At 30.4% G+C, this 21683-nt stretch overlaps 1 protein-coding gene across 2 annotated transcripts in view; it reads left to right on the forward strand.

Moving 5' to 3' along the window:
• LOC123268622 (lachesin-like) overlaps window positions 1-21683 on the forward strand; it is a 311927-nt gene that overhangs the window by 71821 nt on the left and 218423 nt on the right. The gene's annotated exons all lie outside the window — the stretch shown is intronic.

Raw genomic sequence — 21683 nt, forward strand, 5'->3', positions numbered from 1 at the left:
TTTTGGAACAACATTTTTAAGTAATTTTTTTTTGTATGATTTTATTTGATCATTTTTTTTCCCCGAGTTAATTTTGAATGCTTCGTAGCGCGAAGCGCGTGAGGTTGTGCTTTATACTCGACTCGTCAAAGTCAAGCAATTTTGTGATCTTTAAATGCCTCTATCACAACCATATTATACTTATACAATGATATAAGTAGATGTACACCGAAAAAACACTTAAATTAAACCATCTTTTACTTTCTAAAATCATTTCATGATGCTATTTTGAAAAAAAAAACGTTTTGAAAAAAATTTTACGTGGACGTCCGGATGTCACCCCATTTTGGATGTACCAACGATTACTCCCGAACAAATTGATATTTTAAGACCGGACCTTTTTTATTAGTTTAAGAATTCGATGAACTGGGTCCGTATTTCATATCAGTGGCCTAGTTTACGTACTTTTTTTTTTAATTTAATTTTTATTAATATACAACGATACAACCGTACAAAGCCAAACGAACTTTTCTGATTTGTCACGTGAAAACTATGGCGCGACTTGATCAAGCTAGATTTTTTTAGACTGCGTGCGCATATGACAAGAAAAAAGAGCGCCGATATTTAAAAAAAAATAAAAAATACTCTGTAAAAAATTACTTAATTATAATTTTTTTTTTTTAATCAATTACACAATTAATTTTTTTCTTAAAAAATGAATGAGCGTTATGAGGCGTGCACTTTTGGATTTTCCAAACTTTTTTTATATAAATTGACTTGAAGCATGATAATTATTAATTGAAAGTTTAAAAAAAATTTATTGGGTTACAAGAACGATAATATCTTATGAGTCCTTCGAGCAAAAATTCTTGAATAATTTATTGGAATCTCTAATTAATGTTAATTATAAAATTACTAAAATTTAATTTGCGCGCGCAAGCGCGTGCCTGGATATAGAGCTTGCGTATATATTCATGCTTATGATATATTTGACCCATCACATCATGAAAAATTGATGCCACATACATTTCATCTCAATTTTGTATTAAGATCTTTTTATCAGGCTTGATATATCCTGATATAGTCATACATGGCCTGGTATGTACACGTACATTTTTAACTTCCCGCTAAAAAAATCTCAGATTTTCAAAAATCGGGAAGTTATTGGTTTTACCCCGTTTTACAAAAATCGAGTTTTCATCAGATCTCAACGTTTGAAGGTCACAGGAAGCTTCTCTGACTATCCCCGCGAGGGTGTCACTATGTCCGTATGTGTGTGTGTGTGTGTGTGAAACCTCTCATAACTTTTGAATGGCTTGACCGATTCGATCGCGGTTCGCACCATTCGAAAGAGCTTGTCCAAACTTAGATTTTGGATACAATTTGGATCAATTCGGACCAATAGATTTTGAAAAATTTGAAAAAAACTGTAAAAAAAATTTTTTTCAAAAGTGGTTTTTTTCATAGTGGATAGTGTTTTATCAACCTTATATCAAACTTTTGAGCTTGAAGATCTCAAAAGCATAGAAAAGTTATCTTTTTGAGCTTGGAGAGCTCAAAATAACACATCAATTGTATTTTTGAGCTCGAAGAGCTCAAAAACGTCGAAAATGCAATTTTAGGCGCCCAGGTACGGAATTAGCGGGAAGTTGCAGGGATGGCCTTCAGGGTCAACCATTTTCCTAATTTTTTTGATATGGTCATATATGTTCTGATACGTTTTGATATAGCCTGATATGACCATATATGTCCGAATATGAACAATTTCATATCAAGTCACATGTGACCATATCAAGCATGACATCTCCTGACATGGTCATATATGACTTGATATAGAGCGTTCATATCAGGCTATATCAGAAAATTTTTCACGGGATTTGACATATTTCATAAGTAAATTTAGTAAAATTACTTATAAAATTATTAAGACTGTATGAAGTTCGACTGAAGACCATTAATAATGAACTATATCAATTCTTATTGAGTTACTTCATTGAATTATTAAATTAATCAAATCGAAGAAACTTATATGTGAATCAATGATGTATACTAATCATGAATTAGCACAGATATAACAAATGTTAACATAAAATAATTACAGAGCAGAAATTGAATAATTCGATCAGTAGTAAAGGTCAATAATATGTTTCATCGTAATGCATACTTGAATTCACAAAAAAAAAATTCGAATAAAGAAGAAAAAAAAGTTTGGAAAATCCAAAAGTGCACGCCTCATAATCTCATTTTCCATAGTAAAATTGATTAAAAGAAAATACAAATACTTTTAAATCTTTCGTGCCATCGTTCGCCCAGAAAAAAAAGGTATTGCGCATGTGTTGTAAACGAACCTTATTTACATAGATATAGACATACACACGATAAGTGAATTTTAGTTTATTGCTAATTATAATTAAACTACAGTAGTGGTCAAAAGTATTTTGTCAACATTATACGTTAATTTTTTTCAACAATGTCAAAATACCTTGAAGCCACCATTTTCCTACTCTCTAAACATGAATTAGTGAAAATTCACTTGAATAAGTGAATATTCACTATTTCCAAGTGAATTTTCACTAATTCATGTTTAGAGAGTAATATTTGAAAAATTAAACTTTCTTTTGTTACGAACAAGGACCACTTTGACAATATTCTGTAGATTATTCAATAGCTGTTAAGAAAATAAATAAATGATTATTGTGTTTCATATTTTTTTTTTAATTAAACCATTAAATATATTTGTCAAAATACTTTTGAGCGCTACTGTACATTGAATTAGACCGTGATCTTCAAAAGGACTTAGTTTTGGATAATACTGAAGCTTATAAAAAAATGGACTTGATCAGTTAAGTTTTTCGGCAGTAATCGTGACGACGCCAGTTTTCATACATACATCAGACATACGGACGTGCACGGAATAATTTTTTTAAACATTTTTTTTATTTATTTAAAAAGCAAAATGTCTTATAAAAATATCATAAGTGTTGAAACTAGTATTTTTTCATGAGATTCATGTGTAAATATTATTCTACAAAAACAATAGAAAATAAATAGAGACAATTTTAGTTAAAAAAAATCACTTGATTTTTGTAAAGCGAGAGTAGAGCACTTACCATCCGCTTCGCTTATGAGGCGTACAAGGTAAAAGCCCCAATAGATGATCACGTACCAGTATATGATCACTCCATGTATTTGTATATCTATATTCACAAATATAGGTATACAAATACATGGAGTGATCATATACTGGTACATGAGCATCTATTGGGGCTTTTACCTTACTGAAGATAGATTTAAAATGTTTTTTTAATGGCTTATTTAAAATACTTTGAAGGAAGTATAAGTGACTAAGAGTATGAGAATAGATTTTTATGTATTTTTTACTTTTTTCCCCTCTTGTAAATTTTTATCTTACTGCTGATTAATCCTCCAATTTATAGAAGCAGTTCTACAGGATGTATAAATGTTGGAGGACTTAGTGAGAAGATTTTAATGAAGGAATTTATCGATTTCCATTGTCTCAATAGAAATTCTTCTCTCGATTTTTTTTTACTTTTCCGTGTTTTTATTCCCATACCTACACATACTCGAGTTTTATTGCATTCACAGAAGCGAAAAAAATCATCAGATACAGGCTGAAATTATAAAAAAAGCATTTGAAGATTAATTTAAGCAGAACCAGAGTTCTTCGAATCAATTTTGAACTAAAATTTTACGCGTAATCTCAAAATATTTTTCTTTTTTAATATAAAAATATAATTTATAATTATCAAATAATTGTAACATAAACAAAAACGTCGAATAATTTTGCAATGTAAAAATGGTTTTACACAATTTTTACATCTTTGGAAATAATAAATTTTCAAGGATAATACTTAATTTCTACTCACTAAATCATAAAAACTTACAAGTTTTAACATAAAATGTATTTCAGAGTTTCATATGGACTGGCAAAAAAAATTTTAAGAGCGAATTAATAAAATTTGTACAGTATATTCAAAGAATTCAAAATAATACGTAGATAAAAATTTTCTTATTATTTATCATAATGAGTATTCATGAATAATAAATAAATATAAAATTTAAAAAATCATTTTCAGTTTTTTATTATAAATAGGTTATGATTCTATCGATAATAAAAAGTTAAACTCTTTTAAAATTTCTAAATGATTAGACATTTTTATTATAGTAGGCGATCGTAATTTTATGTTGTATAATGAATGCATGTATTTCTCACATATTTTCAAGATAATTCAATTAAAATGAATATATATAAAATATATATGAAAATCGTTTAATTTTTAATTATTTGTTGATCATACTTTTTTTTTAATTTTTTTTTTTATTTTAAAATTTATTTTTGATGAAAATTATTTATAAAGGCAGTTTTCTTTCAGAGTGTATGTGAATATGAACATAAATAATAACAATTACAATAATAATATCAACAATAGCGATCGAAATAAGACATTACATCGGATAAAGAGCATTAAACGTATATTATGTACATGCATAAAGCAGAAGTAAGGGATGGATCTATATATTGAAGGAAAATAAGAGACGAGGGAGTTAAATATTATCCGGCGAGTTATCTATTTATCTTATGGTTGATGGCGGGAGTTAGTTTTTTTTTTATCTTACATCAAACAGTTATCACACCCAGTTTTACGAGTGCCATTTGTAGATGCCATGTTATTTGTGATGGATGTACATTTTAAAAGCAAATCGTAAAATATCTTGCAATGGGTCATTTGTAATGTCTCGACATATTGAGTCAATTTTTATTCCCCCATAAATCGATAACTTTTTACTCTTTATGCAACTCCCTGTCATTTATTACTTCTTGTTAAAAATGTTTTCAATTATTTATTAACTGTTTTTGATATTTATCCCTGTTATTAATAGCCACTCAAATGAATTTATTTTACAAAATATTACAGGAGACCATTTCAAATCAATCCACTACCATTAAATAAATATTTGCCAACAAAAAAAAAGACAATAAATAATTACAGACAGCCAAATGTTTTTATTTTGTATCATAAATTTTAAAAGTTGCTCCACGTATAGAAAAAGAAAATATTAACCCGCAAAAAAATAAATTGAATACTTTTCACCATGGAGTTTATCGAAGATTCCCAATAGCAGTATATCCGGACTGGTCAGCGTTATCGGACTTGCTCTTTTAAAAACCCCTATCCCCTGCTCCCTGCCCCTGTCCACTATCTCGTCTCTCAGTTAGTTCTCTTTTTCCGACCGTACACCGCACACCGCACGTGGCCTCTCTCCCTCTACCACCGTGAGATTAAGGTATAAAAATGATAAAGTCTCCACCGACGGACCTTTTTATCGGCGATAAAATTCCAAGTCCGTACAGATCCTAAAAGTGTCAAGCACTCTTGGAATCCGATATTTTATTGTGACGTTAGAGTGAGTTTTTCTTTATCTCTCGTTTCGTTTGTCGCTCTTGCTTCTCTTCGTTTTTACCCCCATTATACTTCTCACTACATATACTATATAGTGTCTGCAACTACTCAACTGTCCCAAACGTTTACGATCAAAATAGTAAACTGCTATAGACTTAAAGTGAGACCGATATGACTGGACCACCAATTTTTTTTTTTTTTTTTTTTTTTTTATATATTTTGCCGGAATATATCATCCTCGACGGCTCTACTTGGACAATGGCCGAGTCGGGGGATCGAACCCGAGCAATACGTTTTGTCCAATTCGTTGGGTAAAATCCAACATATACTACTATCATTCCCAATTTTTTGGTAATCGCTTCTTCGATTTTTCGTGATGAAATTTTCTTGATATAGCCAATTTTTACATGAGACAATATGATTCGATCTGATCATAAATGAATATGTGAAGACAGATAAAATTATGCATGAGAATAAAAAAAGTAATTCATTATAATTTTTCAATTTTTCAAGTTACCAATTAAAAAAAAAAATGGCTTTTGTTCTTACTAAACTATAACTTTTTAAAAAATTGACTCATCAAAACATTTTTTTTTTTTTATTTCAAAACTTAGATTAGATGAGATTAGATTTACTTTATTATGCCAAGGCCTAATGGCCGAATGGCAAACTTATATAAAATACAGACATAATTAAGGATACATCATATATACATATAAAAATAATGAAAAATACACCATTAGAATGATAATTAACAATATTGATTAGTATCATTATTATTAATATTAATAGTATTTGCTATAGTAACTATTTAATTATAATCTATTCTAGATTTAAAAATGAATGACATAAAAAAAACATCATTTCAATTTAACCAATTTGCTCAACAAGCTTAACAAAATTCTGTAAGTAATAGTAAAGTTTAAATAAATGAGTATTGTTACATCTTTAAATGTACGTTTTAAAAAGAAAAAAATATAAGAAAAGTATTCGCAATTATTTTGATCGCTTTTTTTTCAGATTTTTGGAAGAAACAGAAAATTTTTCGATGATTACCATTTTGAAATTTTTTTTCTCTATAAAAAACTAGCATTTTTTTACATCTCAAATTTTTCCAGTGTGGTATTCTCTCGATTTCTATTTATTTTTGTAGATTAAAAAAAAATGTTTTTAAACCAAAACATCTTTGAATACATTTTTTGTTTGATTTGGCAATTAAAAAATGGCTTTATATCACAATAATGATCCAAAAAATATTTATAACCAGAGAAAAAAATTAATAAATTATGAAACTCAAAGTTATAAAAGAAAAAAAAAAGTTTTTCAATATTAATTTTAATATATTCCTAAAAAATAAAAATCCACGAACATTTTGTAGTAGTCAAAACTCGGCAAAATTTTTCTCTTCCAGCAACATGTGAATTACGTGGCTGAAATTTCCATACATAGCTGTGAAAATGAAACTAGAATTGTATGTAAACTCTGTAAACTTTAGAACAAAATGGAGAAAATAAAATTTCCTTTGACAAAGATCTCTATATCAGAATAATAATAAAAGAAAGTCTTGCCGTTCCATAGTTTTGTGAAGAGGACAAATAAAGTATAAAACAAAGATAAAGTATTTAAAAAAAGAAGTTGTAAATGAACGATTAAACAAAAAGTTTATGACACTTTTAATTGAGGGTGAATATTCGTGCTCGTCACAAGTTCGTCAGAATGAGAAGAGTATGAGTTGTCCATTTAAAATGAGAGTATGCGTGCAGTAACTAAACTCGCATAAATCTCGTATAAAACATCGTATTTAAATATTACCTAAGGTATACAGGACTTTATCATGCGGATTAGCATAAATATAACAACCAGGATGGTACATCGAACGTGACTTGGTAACTCTGAGCTGCTGACACAACACCCCGGGAATACTCTAATGAACCCAAAGCAATTTAATATCACGTTAAAAAATAAGTTACCTTTAATGACAGGACACTAATTGCTACCCATAAATAAAATCTTTAAAATAAGTTAATGACGTTCAACTAAATTCATAAAACTACCCAGATGTTACTTTTTTTTCTATAAGCTAAAATTCTTTTGTGTTCTCAAACTTTTTTTTCGTCATTATTTAAAAAAAGAACTTCCCGTTAACAAGATAATGCACTTTAATACTGTCTCTTTCGGCGAGAAGAGACAAGAAGGGGGAAAGGAAAAAACAGATAAAGAACAATGGTGTCTTGGCTATTTATCTCGGCATAGGGTTATTAAATAGTACCGGGTTTTAATGAAAACAATGAAGCTTTGTGTCGAAGACCTTCATCGTGGTAACTTTCATATCCGAGAATTTACATTAATTTACATCCCTAATTTAATAACCGATGTATGGACATTATGGTACAGTTATGCTTCGTTAAAATACGTCTGTGTTGTGTACTTTGTTTTAGGTCGGTAATAATGATTAAAGTTTTATTAATATATGTAGTTACAATACAAAACGTTTACAGAGTTCGGAGTTCTCACTAAACAAAGTTTATGTTTAGAAAATTAAATTTTTTTATCAGATACTAGTTGTTGATGTAAAAGACTTAATTTTTTTTTTTACTACGAAATTTTGTCTATTTTTCGTAAATTTTTTATTCATATGTGAACTTGTATATCATGCATGAGTCTTACACTATTATTGAACATTTGTAATGACTCATTACTCATCACTGATCAGACATGAAAATTTTCAAGTCCAAGTCTGAAAACGACACACTTAAAGTTACAATTTTTTTTTTTCAATTTTTTGTTCGACTATTTTCCTCTAAATTGCAGAATTTGTTAAAAATTGTCCAAAAATTAGGAATTTTGTTAATATCCTTTAATTATTATCATTTAATCCCTGATAAGCCAACATTTAAACCGTATCCCACTAACAGCGATGAGGGTAAAAAAACGAGTACAATTTAATTTCAAGTATCCAATAAAGGTCGAGAAATTTTTTTTTGTTTTCAAATTAAAGCTCGAATAATTTTTCGTAAGATAGATTATAATTTTTAAATAATTTATTAATATAAAAATAACATTTAACATGAACAAAGTCTCTAAAATTCCAATGGAATTAAATTTTAGAGGTGGGTACTTTTTACCTAGTTTGTCTGCCAGAGGTTAATAGCCATATCTAGAAGTGTAAATGATTATGCAAACATAAAAATATTTCTTATGACATTTTATTAATAAGTTAATCATTAAATTAGTTAATATTTTTCATCAATAAAAATTTATATAAGATTTAATATGATCACATATGGTTATCCATGGACATACATAGAAACAAAATAAAACCCGAACTACCAAAATTAACAGTATAACAGATAAACATTGATAATTTAGTCAACTTAAATTGTTACAATTGGTTATTGATTTGAAAGAAATTTTCTATGAAAATTACCATGAAAATCATTTTAATCGAGGGAAGTTCTGCTATTCCTAATCTAATTACAACTCTTTAAATAATTATATACAAATACAATGTAAAAAATCATCATATGATCATATGTGTTGAAACGAAGTTAAAATTAATGTATGAACAAATATGGTCATATATCACTTATTTTAGTGTGTAAAATTATTCCAAGTAGTATTTAGTGATATATAATGCACCTATTCACGAAATTTTGAAAAATTTTTGATTCCCGTAAAAGACATTCTTACATGAATATAAACAATATAGAGTCTTGTATGAATAAAAAATGAATGAATGGCTTATAAAGTACAATTGGATTGTTATTTTATCTCGAAAAGAAAAATTCAAAATGCTATATTTATTTCTAAGTGCACTCCTGAGAAACAAGTACATCTTTACAGTCATGAAAATGACATGAAGGATTCCTTGTTTTTTTTTTTTTTTTTTTTTTTTCTTACAACAGACGCGGTGTATATATCTGCGCCTTTATCAAAGCTGCAAGCTTTTGCTGTTATGTAATCTCGAATAGCTGTATCATTCTTAAGACAAGAAAGCATCCGTCTTGTATATACATATAAAAAAAGTTTCATATCACTTCTTTATCCGGTCTTATTTTGCCTCTCAGAGTGGAGTTACAAAAAAAATTTAAATAAACTGCAATATAGCTTTTAAATTTCACTGCTAGAAAATCTTATGCATGCATGTTTGAGGATATATCGTTCCGGTGGGATATAAAACCTCAAGTGAAATGACACAACATAAAGTGTTTTCGTATTAAAGAAAATTATGGGAATCATTTTTTAATCAATGCGATTTTTTTTTGCACGATAAAAAAAAGTTCGAAAAATTAGTTATATTTTATAAAGTTGTCGGAAATATGGAAAAATAATTGGATGTTCAAATTATTTGAAAGTTATGTAATAAATATGCATGTATGGATACGAATAACATATTGAAATGCTCACGGTATCAGTAAAAACTTGTAATTGATTTCGTTGCAAGCTTCGCTGAATCTAAAAATAATAAAATGCTTTTCCCGACTAGAAATTTCAGTGAGGCAGTGATTTGGCGCAAGTAAGGCATGCCGAATTCCAAACTTGCAGTAAGTGAGGCATCCAAACCAGGCCGAAGTTTGGGATGTAACGCAGTTGCGAGGCTCAGCCCAACTTGGCTTCCTGATTAGGTTGCAGTTTGGAAACCAAATTCGCAACGAAGAATCCAAATCTAATTCTTTCTTGATTTTTAGCTTTTTTATTATTAAGCGAAAATTAATAATAACAAATGCTTATTTTTTTATCTTCTTTTACTATTTTAAGTATAAATATTAAATTTAGGACTAAATTTTTTAAATATTTGATGAATAAAAAAAAAACAAATTCTTTGTTGCTTTTATTTAATATTATTTTTATTATTTAATTTTATTTTTTCTGTAATTTTTTTTTTTGTTTTTTGGAGCGTTTTTTAATGTGAAGAGGTTTTTTTGATTGGTAGATTTGATAAGTCAAGGGGGAAGGAGATGATGGAGGAGTTAGATACACTAATCACACATAACACTTAACTTTACTTCACACTCGCCTTAATAGTAATTATAATTAGTAATTATTAATTATTAAAAATCGTACATGTCGAACGCGAGACTCGAACACGGTACCCGACGCACGAGGACCCTATAACATACCGCGACGCTACGCCGATGATGAGCGACCTCTTACTTCAAGATACTTATAAGCACAACCAATGTTCGGCTTGCCTAATTTAAAACAAATAAGATTCGAATTGGGCTAGCCTAAGTTCGGAAAGCCAAGTTCGCTCCAAACTAGCAAAACTCAGGTTATCGTTACTTGAAACCAGTTCGGCGTTCCCATGATATATCAGACTTAAGGAATCCATGAAACTTTCCTAGTTACGTTCAAATATGGCAAGCCAAACATTTCGTTCTGCCTACCTTGGTTTTTATGAGGTACAACCTAGGCAAGCCTAAGTTAGGCAAGCCAAACTTGCCCCGAATCGGTTCTTCGGCATATGCCTCACTGAAATTTCTAGTCGGGTACATGAGACACCATGTTTATATGTACAATACACAAATACTTTCATGAATACACACTTTTATATGTATAGAACTAAAAGGCTTAACCTTGGAAAGACTTGAAGCCAAATATCTTCTCCCACTCCGTTTTAGAGTACTTTGGCAAGAAACGCCGAAGTTCGTCAAACGTTTGGAATGCCTAACTTGCAGGAAATTATAAAATTCAAAGGTCTCCGGAAGTTCAGTTTGCCAAACTTAAAAGTAATTGGGGCCATATTTGGTAAGACAAAGTTTGGCGAATGTTTGGAATGCCTAACTTGCAGGAAATTATAAAATCTAAAGGTCTACGGAAGTTCGGTTTGCCAAACTTAAAGGTAATTAGGGACATTTATGGCAAGCCAAACTTCGGCAAATCTTTGGTTATCGTTACTTCCAGCTAGTCAGGCATTCCAAAGGTTCGCTGAAGTTCGGCTTGCCATAGATGTCTCAAATTACATGCAAATTTGGCATGCCAATCTTCGTTTTGCCTAACGTGGATTTAAGAAGGCGCAAATTAGGCTTGCCTAAGAGGCAAGCCAAACTTGACCCTCACTAATTCTTCGGCATTCCTCACTACAATTTCTAGTCGGGTTGTTATTTAAAAAAAAAATGTTCCAATTTATAACGGTATATTGAAGCTTCAATTTTAAAAATACACTGAAGCAATAGTAGTCTGATCAAAGTATTTATTAACTATTAACAAATTCAATTGTTTGAAAAAATGCATTCATTTATTAAATGTAAATAATTATTTTCTAACTTTGAATGAACATTTTTTGGAAAAAAAAGTACCTGTTTATTAATAGTTAAAAAATGTTGATTAATAAATACAGAAAACATTTTTTTTTTATGAATGCGTCTTGTTTAAACTTTCATAACAGAGGTACCATATGTATGTACCATACACTAATAATTTTTACTGCAAAACAATTTTGTAATTTATTGTATCTATTGTTTTATTTACTTCATTCTTTTAAAACAAAACTATTAATCTATACCTGATCTGATAAAATTCAATTATCTATTGAAGTTATCTATACTAATATTATAAAGAGGAAAGATTTGATTGGTTGTTTGTTTGTTTGTTTGTCTGTTTGCATTGAATAGGCTCCGAAACTACTGAACCGATTTGAAAAATTCTTTCACTGTTGGAAAGCTACACTATCCCCGGGTGACATATCCCGAGTCTGGAAATCTTTCATAGAGTCTCCTCTATGATATCTATGAGTTTCCTTCCTTAATCTCTAGTGGACACCGAGAACTGAATTTTTTATAAGTCAAATTCTCGACAGATCAGTCAAATAACGACTCTTATGGGGTTGTCACTCGGTGTCTATGGGATGGATCCATCGATTATGGATCTGGAAATCTTCCATAGAGTCTCCACTATGATATCTATGAGTTTTTTTTCTTAATCTTCAGTTGACACCGAGAATTGAATTTTTTTTTGTCTCTGTATTTTTCTGTGCCTGTCGTCCGTCGCTAGTGTCCGTGGGATGCGTGCGCACGACAGAGAGATTCGACTGCTACTTGTCGTTTTTTGCGATATCTCCGAAAATATTCATTTTATCAAAAAAATAATAGAGACATTTTTTGTTGGTTTTTTTATTTTAAAACTTTTTTTTCAAATAAACTTCCCCGTCAAATCAATCGTTCTTGTGTTATAGCGTTTTAAACAATTAAATTGTTAATAACAATTAAACTTACCCTCGGTGAGCAAAATAACCTAGTTTTTCATGATCCTCGGCAAAAAATACGTAAATATACGTTATCAGAACCCGGGGACCTAAAAGTGCATACGGGCTTCCCTCTTCAGCCGAGGGACTAATATAGGCTATTTTATATTATGAATAATTTGAAAATTTTTGTTAAATACCCGTGCGAAGGCGGGGCGAACTGCTAATAGGGTTATTAAAAGTTTCAAATTAGAATTTTTAGTCACTTTTTTTAAAGAAGTCTAAAAAAAATTCATTAAAATAAATATTTTTTTAATATTCTCTCTATTAGAGATTTTTAACTCTATGATCGAAAATTATATGTAAGGATATATGACCACATGAGGACGTGTATGAGATTATTAAGACATATGTGAACATATCAAATTTTCTGATAAGACTACACATGAAAATTAAATTTTGTATGATTAAATATTTATTAATCGTTAATAAATCGCATTTAATGATTCATTAACTGTTCATAGAAATTTATTGAATTATTTAACGTTAAAAAATTATTCATCAAAAGTTAATAAATTTATTAAATACTAACAAATCCTTCTATCAGTATATTCTCATCGAAAATTAGAAAATTTCAGGCGGTCAGGCCCGAAAAGCAGAATCAATATTCCCGACCTGTCACATTGGTGTTACATCGTCGACAACACTCTGACCGTTTTAGTGACACTGTACTACTCTCGAGCGATTTCTCGTCGTCCTTATCGGATGACGTTCCAGCACACGCACAATCACACACACATACTCATATAGGTTTCTGTTCGTTGTATATTTAATGTAATTATTGGTACACAGGGGCACATACGACTGGTGTGACAGCTCCTGGGACACGTTTTGCCCGTGGGAGAAGTTTACTTGGAGCTTTACAGAGATCTGCTCGTCAATGTTATTCTACTATGCTTTCATTTCACTGTGTGGGGACTAGAGACAGAGAAAATCTATTATTAATACCCTTGCGCCCACAGTTTTATTCATAGTATTAATCTACGGAATTATTTAAAATAGTCGGAAAACATGCTGCAAATAAACTGATTTAGTGATGTGAGGTTTATTTTTTTTTTTGTAAATACAAACTGTCGGTGTTCGTAAAATATTCGAGATTCAGGTATTTAAAAGCATGAATTTTTCATGAAAACAGAATTAAATACAGTACAATTTTCAATTTTTAAGTTTTTTTTTTATAACTTTTAAACAATAAATTTGTAATAAAAAAATTAGGAAAACGGTTGACCCTGAAGGCCATCCCTGCAACTTCCCTCTACTTTCGTAATTAAGCGCTCAAAATTGCACTTATTACGTTTTTGAGCTCTTCGAGCTCAAAAATATAATTTTCGTGTAGTTTTGAGCTCTCGGAGCTTAAAAGTCTGAAGAAGTTTAACAAAACACTATTTTTTGAATTTTCAAATCGTAATAACTTTCGAATGAATGAATCAATTTTCACGTGGTTGGCGGCATTCGACGAAGTTTTTTAAATTCTATGATGTATTTTCAAACACAAATTGATCAGACCGGAAATTACGGTGTAATTCGAAAAAAAACACTTTTTTTCGATTTCTTTCGTCAACGATAACTCACGAACGAATCAACCGATTTTGACCAGCTTGGTGGCGATCGACGTGGTTTTTTGATCTTAAGAGCTGATTAGTTTTTGGAATTGATCGGTCGTGCCGTTTGAAAATTATTAAAAAAAAAACCACATTTGAAAAAATTTTTTTTCGTAGTTTTTTAATATTTCTCAAAATCTATCGGTCCGAATCGGTCCAACTTGTAGTCAAAATCTGAGTTCATTCGAACCCTTTCAAATGGCACCAACCGCGATCAAATCGGTCAAGCCGTTCAAAAGTTATGAGAGGTTTACACACACACACACACACACACACACACACACAGACATACGGACATCATCGCGGAAACATTCGGGGAAGCTTCCTACTCGGAAAGAAATACATTGCGGATATCACTATGTCACTATGGGTGTGAACACTATACTGTATGGCTTAGAAAATTTTGATTCGATATAAAAATCGTCAGCATAGATGATTTGGCTATGGTGGGAATAGTAACATCAACAATAGTTATAGCTGATACGCCAATGTCACTATGGGCGTCAGACCCATAGTGATTGGCGACATTTACGATGCTCCTGGCAGAACAGTCTATCCGTTATTGTTATATCTCTTATGCTGATATTAGAGTAGTAACAAAATTAGTTTAATTAATTGAATGGGTTATGCACTGATAGAAGGATTTATTAACTGTTAATAATTTAATTTATTTGAAGACAATTATTTAATTTATTAAATTTTAATAAATATTTTTTAACATTAAATAAATATCTATTTGGGTGGAAAGTACATTTGTTAATAGTTAATAAGTATTTATTAATAGTTAAGAAATATTTATTAACAATTAGTAAATATTTTGTAGAGTGAATTTGTTTCGCTTGCAATTTGCAATGTCATATGATATAAAGAAAATATGGCTTACAAATAAAAATCATCTTTATAAATTATTTGCATTAATTATATTACATTATAGTAACATTTATTATAAAATACCAAATTTTATAATAGCTCATAATTATCTTTTATATTTTTAAATATTAAAAACGTTAATTTATTTAGTGAATTTAATTATTATCATGTATTCCAGCTATAGGGTTATAAAAAGTGTCAAAAGGAAATTGCTATTTTTACTTTTTATTTTAAATAAATATTCGTTAACAGTTAACAAATGTTCATTAACCATTAATAAATATTTTTAACAGTTAATAAATTGTACTAAACAAATTACTTATTAACTGTTAATAAATATTTGTTACCTGTTAACAAATATTTATTAACATTTAATAAATAATTTATAAACTGTTAATAAATATTCATTAAATCCTATGATGTTAAAAAATCATTTGTTAACAGTTAATAAAGCTTATTAAATATAAACAAATCCTTCTATCAGTGTGTTCGATGAAAAATATTTAAAAATTTTGTATTAAACTAGTTTAATGTTACAATTAATTTCAAAGTAGTTTTACTAATTTATGAATTTTTATGTCGGTACAGTAGTTGTACCCATGAAATATTGGCCGTAATTCGATAGAAATATTGATTGTCGCACTAAGTAATATCGCGGGAAAAACTAGTAGCATTGCGACATCTGCGATGCACTATGGGGCTGGCGGAAATGCTGTCACGTCAAGCCTCCTATGCGCCCGTGTAATAGACGCAAAGATTTTGGTACCATACAGTATAGTAGATAATCCTATATGCATAGGGTTTGTAGCAATGCAATACAACGACATAGGGATATCCGCAATGTATTTCTTTCCGTGTAGGACCTCAAAACGTCGAGATACGATGAGAAATCGATTTTCGAAAAACGGGGTAAAACCAATAACTTCCCGATTTTTGAAAATTTTCAATTTTCTTAACGGGAAGTTGAAAAATGTTTATAAAAATTTTCGCAAATTTTAATTTAACCAAAAATGTTTACTTTGTAAAATCAAGTCGTAAATATTTATCATTTTCTAGTCACTATTATAGATGTCTCAACATTTGTAGCAACATTCACCCTACTTTGTGTTCTAAATCCACAAGAAAGTCCTCGTAACACAAGACTAGTTTAAAAAATACAGTGTAGAAATCGCAGGTGGTTCAAGAAGACCCCGCTAAATCCACTTTGTGATATTAACCCCCGCTGGTTTGTACAAAATATTTTACAACAACCTAGGGCTTACAGGCTTTGAATTTAAGCACATTACCAGAAGAAAAATTTGTTTCTTTTTTTATCAACAAATCTAAAGATAAATTTGAATAAGAATGACGAGATACTTTGCTATAACGACACTTCGCAAATACTTAGACGGTAAAAAAAAGAACTAGCAGAAGCAAGAAATGATATGCTTAATCACTTACAATATCGTTAGCACTAAGATTATAAAGTAAGTGGATAAAGAATGTCTGACTAGAGCTCGGAGCGACTACTTGCCGTTCATTGGGTTATTTTTCCCTTGTCCAATAGACCGGTTGTTTACCCAGAAGTCCAAGGAATAGAGTGAGTTCTTAAATGGGGAGAAATGACGATAGTGGTTGTAGTACGTTGCAGAGAGACCTTTATCTCGTAGTTTTTCTTTGCTAGTGGATTTTTCTCTCCTCTCTCCTCTGCTCACTGGTAAGAGTAAATCCCAGTTATAAAGAAGTCCAGTCTGCACGCTCAGTATCAAGAGTTTATAATCCCTCAGAGATTCAGTCTCTGATCTCCGGATCTCCAGATGTTTCGTATTTTTTTTGTTCATTTTATTATTTTTATTCCTTAACCGTTACACAGAAATATTTTATCTGCGGTAAAGTAATACGTCATTATTATTGTTATTGTTATTAGGATTGTCGGTGTAGTTATATATCAATCATAGTCCGTAGTGGTGGACGCGTTGTAAAAATAGAGAATTAAATTTATTGGCCAAGTGAACAAAATAGAATGAAAGTGGATAGGTTATGTTATGAGTTGGAGAGAATTTCAGAGAGTACCAAATGTTGAATTGCCCACGTATCTTTCTCCAAGCTCGACAGTTTAGTTCACCCGCGTATAGCTGTGTTTTGGGCATGTTCCGACCGCGACGGAACATTCATTTCCCATGTGAACCATGGCTCACCTGGTTTGTATCCCTGTAGATGCATATATAGATACAGATATAGATACAGATGTAGATGTACACATTTTAGATTCTGGGAATACACCACTATACAATTCCCACATTTCCATCATCCGTTGTGAGCTCGGTTTCATCTGTTACCGTAAATCAAATTCTTATTACTCATATCCAATAGTGAATTAAAAATAAATAATACGATTCTATTTCTTATATTTTATTTGTTAAAGAGTTTTTTTCAATTTCGATCTAATTAATAGCCTATTTTTAGTAGATTTCATAGAAATCTAACTATTGCATTGGTCCTCATGACGGAACTTTTGAAAAATTTTGCTATATTTCGACTCAGCTCGTCAAGCGGATTCAGAAAATGCATATGGTTCAAAAGTTTATATATGTATGTATATATATAGACGATATAACCGGCCTTGTCTCTACTCTAACTCCTGCAATTCTGTACGGATCTTAATAAAACGTAACATACTCATTCTTAGGACTATTTCCGAGGTTAAGTTCGAAGATGAGCGAAATCGGTCGATTAGTTTAAAAATGGGAACAATTCACAAATTTTCAAAAATTACAAAAATTTTCACTTTTATCGTATTTCCGTGCAATAACAATTAAACGAGATATTATATTCAATTTCTGTGAATTGCACCTAAAAGCTTATTTATTAACGTATATAAGTACATACTATAAACCACAGTAAACCACTTTATCTCATAATTGTATAAGATATAAATATGGAAATTGTACACTAGGGCCTCGATACGTAAAAAATAAGATAGCGCGTCAATGTGATTTAATCGCGGAAAAAAAAAATTCAAATGTAAAATAAAATTATTAGTAGATTTTATAGAAATCTAACTATTGCATCGGTCCTTATGTCAGAATTTTCAAAAAATTTGTTTGGCTTGAAATTAATTTTTATAATTTTCAGTAGATTTCATAGAAATCGAACTATATCGTTAGTACTCTATGTCAGAATTTTCAAAAATTGTTGTACATCCTTACACAATATATATATATAATCTTTTCTTATTCAATTGCTAGGCATTTAGTAATAAATTATGAAATCTACTTCCATTTCGGCTGCCGAATGGCTCTTTTTTTATATGTAACAAAAAAATATACGTATGATAGTATATTTTTTTATAGAATATAAAGGATTTTATTAAAAAAACGAAATATTTTAGAGCGATTATCTGGAAATAAAATTTTATTTTCGAGATTTGACAAGCTTGATTACTTAGTTATTTTAACTAAAAAATTAAAAGTTATCCTCATTTCAGAAAGTTATCAATGATTGAAAATAAATTTTTTGATTAGAAAACAAGAATTTTTTTTATCATAGCGTTTAGAAATATATTTTGGGTAAACAGTTTTAGACAATTAAATTTTATTTGAAATTTAAATCTTAAAACAAATATAATTTTTTGATAAATTTGTCATCAAATCGGTCTAATTTTCTTATACTAATGGAAAAGAAAAAAAGTGAAAATAGATGATTTTGTATCAGAATCTAATTAAGACATTGATGTACATATGTGAAATATTGAATGAACACAGAAAAATGCTAGTGACAAGTTCAGTTTGACTATTAATAGTACATTGTGTGACTAGGGATGAAATAGAACGATTTCAGACCAGAGTGAAGTTGCTTGCTCGAGCGAAGCGAGGACTGGCATCACTCGGTTTGAAATCGTGTTTTATCCCGCGTCATACATTATATTTTTCAAATAATTTGTATTAAAAATGCTACACGGAAAATAGTATATTACAACCCAAGGCCAGAAAGTTAGATTTCCTGGCGTATGGGATATGATGGCCGAGGCGTAGCCTCGGCCATCATATCACATACGTCAGGGTATCCAACATTCTTGTCATGGGTTGTATACTATTTTTCTTGCTCTCTAGCCGAAAGTACGCAACCCCGTGGAAGAGGTTTTGCAAAACCGAAGCGAAGCCGAGAGTTTGCCGGGCGTGAGGGGGGCGCCGCCCGACTTTTGCAAAGCCGAGGCTTTGCTGGTCGGGGCGGGTATAAAAAAAAAAAATAAAAGTTAATAAATTGAAAAAAAATGTTATTTTAAACTTTACTAACAAATGCTCTGATTAAGAGTGATATCATGCACAGAATTTGTTACAAATATTTAAACTCATTCTAATTACAGAATTTATTTTTTTAAGTTGATTAAAAATTAGTTTTTAATTAGTAATCGACGGCTAAGAAAAATTGAAATTAAATTATTACAAGTTTGTAGAGTACATGGATCGTTTTATAAACATTGCTTTACTAACTATCAAAATGTAAAAAAAAAAAGCAAATAAAATTCACAAAACTATTATGTTTTATTTTTTAAACTTTTTATATAAATTATTTGTGCAGTATTATTATTAAATAGTTCATTAACAATGATCTAGTTAAAAATTATTTTTTTGACATTTTTTGGTTAGTTTATGCGCTGGCATGTTACATACAGACGATGTTGTGACTGTTATATATACAGTTGAAACTCGCTGTATAGGCCGGTCGCGTCACGAAAATACGAAAAAAAGCGAGGTTCTGTGCTGCCAAGCCAGAAAATATGCGTAACGCGCATGCGTTAGAGCAGGCCATAAAAGTTGCTCTTCCTGGAGTAAATTGCTGCCAGGAAGAGCGTACTTTCGGCTAGGAGAGCAAGAAATAGTATATTACATACCTAGGCCAGTAAAATAAGAAAAGTCTCAGATCACATGTAATTGTTGGCCGAGGCGAAGCCGAGGCTTACAAACATGTGATCTGAGGCTTTACTTTTTACTGACCAAGGTGTGTATACTATTTTTCTGCTCGACGTAGCCGGAATGTGGCAACTTTGTTTAGCGCAGCGGCCAGAAAGTTGCCACTTTCCGGCCGGAGGGCAGAAAAAAAATTTCGTTCTGGGAACCAAATTGTAGAGTTACCATAACTATACACAGTTTACTGTTTGTTATAAAGTTACAATAACAAAATTTTATTTAGTTCTGATAACTAAATGTTGTTTAGCTCTCAGAGCTCAACGGGATTGTTCCGAGAGACAAACGGTATAGTTGGGAGGGCTTTACGTTGCGCAGTAGTGGAGTGCGCTGACATTTTTCATAACCTTCAAAAATAACAAACATAATTATTTTGTTATTCATCCATATTATTAAAAATATTTTAGGACAATTAAGTTTCCAGTTTATTTATTTAAGGAAATAGGTATTTTTTTTTTGTCAAATTGAATTTCGTTAGAACGGTTTTATATTTATGGTTTTTCAAGGTTCATTTGCAGTAACTGTTGATTTAATTTATTAGTATAATATATTGTGATATATATTGTGATTGTGATAATTTGTCACAGGGTTTTCATTCCCTGTATGCGTCTCTCCCTTGCGCCTAAATTTGCTTAGCAACAGATCCAACACCTCGGTGTGTCTCTGAATTTTATTATTTTTGTATCTATTTCTAGTTAATTTGGCTTTATTGAATTTATTAGTATTATTGTTTATATTGGAAATTTTTTTATATTATTATTATTAATTTAACAAATTTAAAATGTAACAATGTAAAAATAAAATTTCAACTGATAGAGGAGAGGCCGAAGCTTGTTATATATTTTTTGTCCAGGTCACCCAATAATTGATAAAAAGAAAAGCTAAAATAAAACAAAAAATGATTTGGGAGGTAACGTCCTTTCGCCTCCCAAGCAACCCGCAGCTTTTCCCTCCAGGCTGGGTTAGTGCACGTATTTGGACGCCAAGTTGTTCTTTTAACTAAAGAAACAACAAAACCCTTTGATTTTTCAAGGCCGATCTGCAGGTATTCAGGGGAAAAAATAATACTATTAATATTAGAGAGAGAAAAGGAGAAAAAGTAATTTACGTAAATTAGCAGTTATTAATAAATCAGCAAATGATGTAATAAAAAATAAATAATTTATTTATAAACGGAAGTTATTTAATAACAGTGACAACTGTGAATTTTTATTTGTTATATAAAAACATTAAATAAAGGGGAAGGGGGGCAAAATGGGCCCCTAAGGGGAGGGCAAAATGGGCCTCAACATTTTCCAACTATTGGAGTGAATTTAGGAGGTATAATGGACTGATTAGACTTTAAAAACCAAAATAATATTTTTCAGTTAAAATCCGCGTTCTAGAATTTTTGAATTATAGAAAAAGGCCATATAGGTAAAGTACGAACTAGGGTCACTTGAGTTAAATAACAACATTATTTACTATATTTTTTGTTAAAAACTTAAAATTGACACTTTAAAAGTGTAGATTCTTTGCGCCCTCTTGTGGCGATATTTTAACATAATCTTTGTGTTAAAAGGGGTTCAACACAAAAGTTTTGATTGTGCTGACATTTTTAACACTCAAACTTTGTTATTTT

Source organism: Cotesia glomerata, linkage group LG7, assembly GCF_020080835.1.
Source record: "Cotesia glomerata isolate CgM1 linkage group LG7, MPM_Cglom_v2.3, whole genome shotgun sequence".
Taxonomy (NCBI): Eukaryota; Metazoa; Arthropoda; class Insecta; order Hymenoptera; family Braconidae; genus Cotesia; species Cotesia glomerata.